This window comes from Dermacentor variabilis, chromosome 9, assembly GCF_050947875.1.
Source record: "Dermacentor variabilis isolate Ectoservices chromosome 9, ASM5094787v1, whole genome shotgun sequence".
NCBI classification, from domain to species: Eukaryota; Metazoa; Arthropoda; class Arachnida; order Ixodida; family Ixodidae; genus Dermacentor; species Dermacentor variabilis.
The window spans coordinates 119,008,167-119,017,690 of NC_134576.1; the positions used below are offsets into that span (position 1 = coordinate 119,008,167).

The following is a 9,524-nucleotide window of genomic DNA, read 5'->3' on the forward strand; positions in this document are numbered from 1 at the left end:
TGAACACATCTGACCATAGATGACCGCGGAAACTCGCTGTGCAGAACGCTGGCGTGAGGAAACGCGGCAGCAGCAGCGAGCGAAGTCCGTGCTGTTTATCACTCCAACGCAAAGTGAGCGCCGTAAACACACCGCACGTACAGAACTGCGAGCCGCCGACGCACCTAGACTCTGCCCCCAACGCAGATCGCTCTCAAGAAACGGTTGCTCGACTACGCGCAACCGCCACCTGCGCAGTTGCAGCCGGAGTAGAACCTCCCCCCCCTACCTCTCCCCCACCCTCCCGGTGCCTTGCAACGTTGGGTACCTCGCGCATGACTGAAGACGGCGTGCTTCCTCCCCGCTTTCGTCTCTTTCGCGCGGGCGAGCTTCAGCCGCGATCTTCGGCTCCCCTCACACGCCTTCACCCGCATATACAGCGTAGGGCGCGCGGCGACGGTGTTATCGCGTTTGGACTTTATACCGAAGCTCACGGCGACGGCGACGGTGGAAATGCGCCTAACAGAATAGGAGGTCAATGCACTCGTCGCTGACACTTGCGCGACTTGAACAGACCACGGGCTCACCGGTGCCTGCAAGTCGGTTACGCAGGCACCCGTCCTCGCTGCCATATCCGACGCGGCATTGATCCCACACCCCTTGAAGTAGCGACCGAGTGTCCATACATAATTGATATTGCAATAAAAGAAAATAGTTTCAGCTGTATTTTTGTTGGGCTTTTCAGTGCAGGCTAAAGTGCCCGATAGAATAGATGGGGTGGGGGGCAGGACAATTATGTGCCTCCCTTGCCCCCTGGTAAATACGCCCATGGCTACATGTAGCTTCGAAATTTATTCCAACTCGACGCGCATGCTTCCAGAACTGACTGGCTTCAATAGAAGACTGCCTATGCTCATGATTGTTTTGTATTACGTTTGCAGGAACAGGATATGCTTCACGAAAATTCAGTGCCCTGTCACGTCACGTTGCTCACGCTGCTGGTCTGTGGTGGCGTCGTCCTGCGATGTCTCTCGGCCAAGCCAGATGACAAGGCCCCCAATCGTCTCAAAAATGAATGCCCGGTAAAAACATTGATAAACACGGCCAACGGCCCGGTCAAGGGATTCATCGCGCAGTCGCCTCTCGGAAAGCCGGTGCGTGTCTTTTACGGCATACCGTACGCTAAGCCTCCCACCGGTCAACGCAGGTTCGATCGTGCCGAACCTGTCGAACCGTGGACAGACGTCTTCGACGCCACGGTGAAGCCCAACTCCTGCTTTCAAGTGTTGGACACACTCTACGGGAACTTCAGCGGCAGCGTCATGTGGAACGCCAATACGAGAATGAGCGAGGACTGTCTCAAGCTCAACGTCTGGACACCTGGTTGTTCGCCTTCTAAGAAACCATTCGCCGTTCTTGCCTGGATCTACGGCGGCGGCTTCTACAGCGGCACTTCGACGCTGGACGTCTACGATGCCAGGACTCTGGTTTCGGAGGAAAACGTGATCGTGGTCTCGATGAACTATCGCGTCGCGTCGCTCGGGTTCCTCTCCTTCGGCAATGAACACCTCCCCGGAAACGCCGGCCTCTACGACCAGCTCCTGGCGCTCCAGTGGGTCCGAAAGAACATCGCAGCCTTCGGAGGCAATCCGAATCGAGTGACGCTTTTCGGCGAGAGCGCCGGAGCTGTCAGCGTGGGCTTGCACATCTTATCGCCGCTCTCCAAGCCACTCTTCGCCAGGGCCATTCTTCAAAGCGGATCGCCCACGGTGCCCTGGGGCTTCAAGGACAAGCATACGGCTCGGAAAGCCGCAAGAAGGCTGGCTGCGACTTTGGGATGCCCGGACGGCTTGGGCAAACGCACACTGAATTGTTTCCGCACAAAGCACCCCAAAGGTATCATCAAAAGCGAATCGAATAACGGTGGCGTTGTCGACTTTCCGTTCGTTCCCGTCGAAGACGGCGCTTTTCTTCCAGGCACGCCGCAGGCGCTGATGGACTCGGGCGCATTCGCGAGAAACATCAGCGTCATGCTGGGTTCCAACGTTAACGAAGGTTCCTATTTCCTGCAGTATTTTTTCGGACTCTCGGTGAGGGAGCAGAACCCGCAAGTTACGACACAAAAATTAGCAGCTGCTTTAAAAGCGCTGGATCCGTCACAGAGAGGGACGCCGGTCGACAAGATCCTGAAGATGTACACAGCCGGTAAGGCGCCTTCGACAGCCGCGGAGATCTTGAAGGCCCTGGACTCGATAGTAGGTGACTACCACTTCACGTGTCCCGTAGTGCGGTGGGCGGACCGCTTCGTCCAAGCTGGGATACCGGTGTACCAGTACGTGTTCGCGCGCAGGTATTCGCGGAACCCGTGGCCCCTATGGTTGGGCGTAATTCACGGTGAGGAGGTCGCCTTCGTGTTCGGCGAGCCGCTCGACGACTCGCAGCGGTGCAGCGAAGAGGACAAAAGCGTGAGCCGTCGCCTCATGCGGTACTGGGCTAACTTCGCTAAGACCGGGTGCGTATACGCACGCGCTTCGGACATGCTACAAATTTCGTGTAAGGCGGCTGCCGCTAACGAACCTCGATATAACGAACACGGTTATACCGAATTATCGGATACAACGAAGCAAACCTGATATGTTTATCGTCGATGTCAGACTGTAACGAACCTGCGCTTGTAACGAATATCGGATATCACAAATGTATTTTCGAGCCCAGTGCGAGTTTGTCATGCGAAGTTCGATTATGTGAGGCTTACTGCGAGCGAGAGATTACTTGAAAAATGCTGGTCAAATCTGACGTGTTTTACGTAGTCGGATTATCTGTGCATGTACCATTTGGTACAACAGCATCAGTTAGCACTGGACTCTGTGGTGGAACATGAAAGCTGCAGTCATGATGGGAGTCAAGATTAATCCTTTAATGGGATAAAATAAGATTACGGAAGTTAATACGTGAAGACAACCAACAGATTATTCTGGTGAAATCACAGAAATGCAACCCAACTCAATACAGGACAACAGAAATATTTCAAAAATTCTTTTTTCTTTACAATGTGCTTTTAACAGCATAGGCTAGGTGATCATTTGCCGCCACCTCGATTTAAAGGGGATGCTACTAACGATCATGATCACCATCATCCCGTCCTGGAAAAAAATCTTGAAGTCGAAGCTCAACTAGGGGCCCAGTGCGTGTAGCGAATTTCGAGGTCGGATAAAAAGCGAAACGCGCCAGAAGCAAATCGAAACGAAGTTTTCTAACAATGAAGGGACGCTTTGACCATTAATATAAAACTATTTTCACATCCCAGGTCATATTCATAACATTGGCAAGTTTCTGTCATTACATTGCACGTTATAACAAGTTTATTAAGGCTAAAGCCATATGTCTCATCAGCCAGCGGGCCTTCAGCGAAAACACGTCCACGACACGCAAGCTACAAAAAGGCTACGAAGTCTCGACCTTTGGGGCTAATGAGGGTGACGTTAAGTGCAATAAAATTAAGGCGCTCGAACCCACGACCTTTGGTCGGAGTCGAACCCTCGGATTTTGGTGCGAGTCAAACCCGCCACCTTTGGTGGTAATCAAGACGAAATAAGAGTTATTTAGGCACTCGGACCCACAACCACAGGTGGGAGTCGAACTCTCGACCTTTGAAATTAAGGGAGATGACTACGCGAAGTAGACTTTGAGAATTAAGGTGTATGTGTACGTTATGTGTCCGTCTTCAATGCATCGGCACTTGCGGCTTTCGCCTTCGTCTTAGGGATAACATAAGAGACCCTGTGAATTGTAAAATCACAAAATAAACATTAGAAACGAATAATCACCTCTTACACATATACAGGAATCATTGGCGTGTGACGGGGGGATAACCAGGACAGTCGGGCTCCCCGAGCGACATGGAGTGCTCTGAAAGTTCTCGTCTAAGGTCGCCCGATTTAAACTTGTTGCAATTTCGCACAAATATTATGCTTGTACAATTGCCGATTTGAAATATTCAGAAATAATCGGAAACATTTTCTCATTCTCGAATAGTGACTATTCGATTGGAAGGCCTAATATAGGATGGGGCAATATTCGACTATTTATTCAAAAGTTTCGAATATTCGAACACACCGTAGACTTGTTTGAGAATACGGGGTTTAGATCGCCTCCTTCTTTTTTATTACATGCATCAACCGGCGTACTTAGCACCACGGACAATCTATAGTTCTGCTGCTGGCCTTAACTTATAACCGAGTAAAAACTGACTCTTGCTGTGCCCAGGAACCCCAACTTCAGAGGAAGCGGATGGTCACAGTCGACCGATTGGCCCAGGCGCAAGAATCGGCTCAAACAACATCTGGTGCTGGATGTCAACAAAAGTGTCGGGTGCGCACACCGTGCAGCCTATTGCAAGTTTTGGAGGAACTACGATGCATCCAATGTACCACTCCGGTCCCATCCTGTCGGGAAGACTGTGGGTGCGCAAAGCAAGCCATCTCGTGTCAGAACAGTACCAGAAAGTGCTAAAGTGCACCAAAGTTCCAGAAGTTCGAAAGCAGGACGTCGTGCAGGTCCTTACTGAACTGTCGGCTTCTCTTGTTCCCGGAACACCTTGGCGTCAAAGACCGCGGTACTGGCGCCCGTTACAGCAATAAAATGTGCCGCGGTGCGGCCAGGTGACGTCACAAGCACTCCGGGCAACTCCAGGCCCAGTAGAGTTCGGGGTTCTTACTCTGAACAGATTCTGTCACGGTCGCGTTTTCAGCCAATCAGAGAGCGCGTGTAGCCACGTTACGTGTCAATCACAGCTGATAAAATACAGCGCCTGGAACAACCCGAGGACACTTAAGAACTTCTTAAGAGTTGTAAATGCAAAAGCATCAATGTCCAATTGAACGCCGCTGAGCAATCCTTCGTGTTTTGCGCTGCAATTAATATGCCACAGTGGTACGTGCTGCTCCAGCCAGGGGGATGCATTCTGCGACGATCACCTTCGGCGAAACTATCGCCTTGGCCAGGCCTTTACCATCGGCGTGCCCCGATTAGCAAGATGGGATGAGCTGATTGGCTGGTTGAGCACTACGTCAATCGATCTTGCTCAACCAGCCAATCAGCGCGCGCCTGACGGCGATATTATTGCCGAGGCGACACTGTCGCCGAACGTGATCGTCGCTGAATATGTCCCCAGCAAGCAGCAGCTGGGGGTGAGCGAGAGATACGGACCGCTCACCAGATTCCGAAAGCGATTCTCCTACCCGCCTCACGCGGCACGCTATCACTGTAGCAGGTGATACCGCTATGCTTTGTCCTTTCGACCGCTATGCTCTGTCTAGAGCCCCTTGAAATTTTAAAGTAGCGACACTCTCCTCCACGCGGCGCTTTCCTGCTGGATTCTCCTCGCCTGGCGGCTGCGCACGGCACGCTTTTTCACCTGCGTTCCCGCGGGCGGGCCGCAGCATATTCTATGGAGGCGCATTATTTTGAGCGTCATAGTGGTGCTAAAAATGTTGAGAAATGCTTACAACAGCGCATCGATAACGCTGAAGGCATCGTTTATGAGTTTTTTCCTTAAAGCCGTATGAGCGGGTATACGGAACTTTGAGGCGAGTTCTATACTCCCATTTTTCTGCCACATGATGAGATGCTTTACTTTGTGTGTCTGATCTAGTATTGCTTGCGGCACATCCCTCTGCGTGTGGCTTATTAAGCGAAAGCCTTAAATCTGTTTCAAGGTCGCGTTGTGAGGTATGGAAAATATCGCGTGACCCAAGAAAGGCCGGAAGCGAACCAAAGTATGCCCTCCCATGTAAAGGAAATGATTACTGATTAGCAAAGTTAATTATTGATTTGTGATTATATTAAGATGGATTAAGGAGGATTAAGGTCAATGAAGGTGAATTAGGGTGAAATACGTTGCAGTACCTAAATATTATTGCCTGCAGAATATTCTCTGCATTACTACATCATGACCACAATTATGATTGCTCAACCTTCGTAATCAAAGCGCATTGATGCAATGTTATCGGCTCGTGTTAAATCAATGGACCCCACAGAACAAACCGCAGCAAAGCGTTTTAATATATTCGCTATAAAAGCGAAGATTCCCGGCCTCCGCCTAGATGTCGATATCAACAGCAAGCGTGCACGATCATGTGAACACCCCCTGCACATTGTCTACATCTACGAGAAAACCAAATAATCGTCACCCAATCATGCGTGCGTGGAAGCGCAGTTCAAAACAAATTACAAAAATCCAAGGTGTCCTTACCGCCTAACAGATGTGAATGCGAAAGCCTTGTAAAGGCTACTGTAATTCACCTTAATCCCCCTCCCATCAACCCTAATCATCCTTCGTACATCTTAATCCTTGTCCGTGCACCTTAATCCATCCCAATCCCCTTTTGCACATCCTAATTCAATCACTAATGAATCATTAGGTGGGTAATCATTAATCGCTTATACACGGCTGGACATGCTTTGGGTCGCATCTGGCTTACCTGGGTCACCTGATATTTTCTGTTCACAACGCGACCTTGAAAAAGAGATCTAAAGGCTTTCGCCTTAAAATTTAAAAAAAAAATGCAATGTGGACTAGCTAGCGCTCATCACCTGCGATACCACGGGTATACTTGCCACTAATTTTTTCAGGGCCTGCGTTCATTGTATGACTCACGCACACATCGACGTGACTCCTCTACAAGACGCCATTTTAATTTCCAGTAAAACAGGCAACGGATCCTAACAATCACGAAAGTGCCACCGAGAAACTGCATCTTCGCACGCAAATGCTCACAGCGGAAAGCAGAATCCATGGCGCTGCATTTCCAACTCAATAACAATAGTTGGCGACGTGCGAGGTGGTGGAGTCCCAGCAGAATATTAAGCATATACTGAGGACAACCCCTTTTTTACGTCACGTACCAATTGCCGCAGCAAAAATGCTGGTGAGCAGGCTTGAAGAATTTAAAAAATGCATTAGGGGATGCTTCAATAAGAGCAATAAGAAAGATGCCTCACGTCGCAAACTGCAAACAACACTGTTATTTGTGGGAACAAAGTTATTTCAGCCAATGTTATGCAGCCACTGCTTCCTGCGCAAGCCGTCACGCTTTCCTTGTGGCATCATAAAAACTGCATAACCACCTTCAGGCTTCTTGCTGCAGTTATATGCGCAACAGCACAGCATAGCGCTAGCAGAGAGAGCAGGAAACACAGCTTACAATGTTCGCCGCGCCAAGCCAGCCGATCAGAGGAGAAAAATGGCGGGAACAAAAAGAAAACACAAGCAAAATGCATGATCCGTGCGTTTCCAAGGGCAACGTCATGGAGACCAATTGTCGTGCAGGAAAACGGGCGCAAGACCGTCTCCCGCGGGGAGGACGCGCAAGGGGCGAGGAGGAGGCGAGGAGGTCGCGCGGCGGTGGCAGAGTTCAGAGTAGCAGTACCTTAAATTATCAAGGGACTTTAGCTCCGCCGAGGCCGCGCGCTACGTAGCGTCGAAGCCTATGGGTATTTACATGCTCCTTCGCTGATACAAATGACAGACGCCGCCTTTTTCGCTCAATGAGCCATTTGACGCTTTCGAATCAATATGGCGCAATTCGGCACTGTCAACAGATTCTCAAATGTCTACACCCTTTAGGGAGCAATTTGGTCTAAAATAGCCACACTAAAAACGTTTACACCCTCTGGAGCTTATCTTGTCCCACAACAATGATCATCATCAGCCTTGCTCGCGTTTCCTTTCTAGCAAACTCGGCGCTCGCTACTTTCGTGTCAAGAATGCTGTCACACTGATAACGCGCAAGCCATTCATGAATGGATGTTACGGGCTCACAGCATTGAAGAAAGGAAATGTGGGCAAGACAGATGATGATTATCGTTGTGGGACAAGGTATGACCCAAAGGGTGCAAACTTCTTTAAGAGTGCAGCACTGTTGGGCGCATTTCCTTTTTTCGGCGCAATACACTCGCTACCTTCTGGTCAGGAAAGGCACGCTAACTCCACTTTTAGACTAGAATGGCGTTTATGATAGGTACATATTGGGGCGCGCACTGTCAATTCTAAGGAAAATTCACAAAAGTTTGTAGATTATTCACGGATGACAGAATTACACCATAAAGGGTGAGCGATTTTCAGAGTGCGGCACCCCTAACACCCCTGGCAAGGAGCACTCTTAAAAAGTTTGCACCCTTTGGGGCTTACCTTGTCCGACAATAATAATACTCTGCCTTGCTTGTCTTTCCTTTCTTGATAACTCTCCACTTGCTACTTTCCTGTTGAGAATGCTGCGTCACGCTGATAACGTGTGTGCTGTTTGTGACCTGAAAGTATGGGGCTCTCTGCGTTACAGAAAAGAAATGCAGACAAATGAGATGACGATTATCGTTTTGAGACAAGGTAAACCTCAAAGGCTGCAATCCAAAGGCTGCAGCCCTAGCTTTAGAGCCTGTCCTATGAAGCCATCACATCACTCTTGGCTGGAAAGACAACTGTCATATAAAATCAAGGTTGCTAAACCTGCCGTGGTTGCTTATTGGCTTTGGCGTTGCACTACTAGGCATGAGTTTGCGGGATCGAATCCCGGCCACAGTGGCTGCATTTCGATGGGGGCGAAATGCAAAAACACCTGTGTACTTAGGTTTAGGTGCACATTAAAGAAAACCCCAGGTGTTCAAGAGTAATCTGGACTCCCCCGGTACAGTGTGCCTTATAATCACATATAGGTTTTGGCACCTAGAAACCCCATTTCTTTAAAGGCTGCCTAGAGGAAAAGTGCAGCGCCAGCAGGTAGCATTCAGTAACAGAGAAGCTCCTGTTGTTCAGTCACGCTGAGACAACTACGATTACAGCTTGGTTTCCAGGCTCCACTGTTGTGGAACAACCTATGCACAGCAATATTTTGAGAAAAAAATAATGATACACACATTAAATGGCACTGTATCACTGTATCAGTTAAGTGCACGTATATATCCGAGTGCTGGAGGGGGCACGCTTTGTAAACATGCATTAAAATAGGTTTACATAAAACAATGTGTGCAATGATACTTGCCGTGTGGTCGGGTTGCATATAATGAGAAAGCGTCAGCATTATTAGTGCATTCTCAGCTTTGTTACTGATTAAACACAAGAAATCTTGGTGCTCTTAATTGTATTTAAACCTTTTGCAAGTTTTCCTTACAAGTTAACCGAGATTGAAAAGAAAAAAAAAATGGGGGTGGGAAATGGAGACATGCATAGAGCAGAGACAATTGACGGTCTATCAAAATACCAAAATAGGTTCCAAGGGAACCGAAACACAGTCAAGGATGGCCGAGCGTTAGGTGGTGTCATGAAATTAGAAAATCTGTAGGCACAGGACAGGGGTCAGCTGGCGAAAGGCACGGGTAATTGGAGATCGCTGAGAGAGGCATTTGTCCTGTAAAGGGCATAAACTAGGATATTGGTCATCAGCTATCTGCATACGTTCTTATCTACTGAAACCAAAAATTTCCGAAATGGATTGCTTTTAGAAGTTATTGCCTTCAACAGGTTTCACATGTTAATACGCTTCCATGCA

General features: G+C 48.9%; 1 pseudogene; it reads left to right on the top strand.

Annotated features, from left to right (window-relative positions):
* The first annotated feature begins 925 nt into the window (after positions 1 to 925).
* On the top strand, positions 926 to 4,960 carry LOC142557357 (acetylcholinesterase-like; annotated as a pseudogene).
* Positions 4,961 to 9,524: the final 4,564 nt, after the last annotated feature.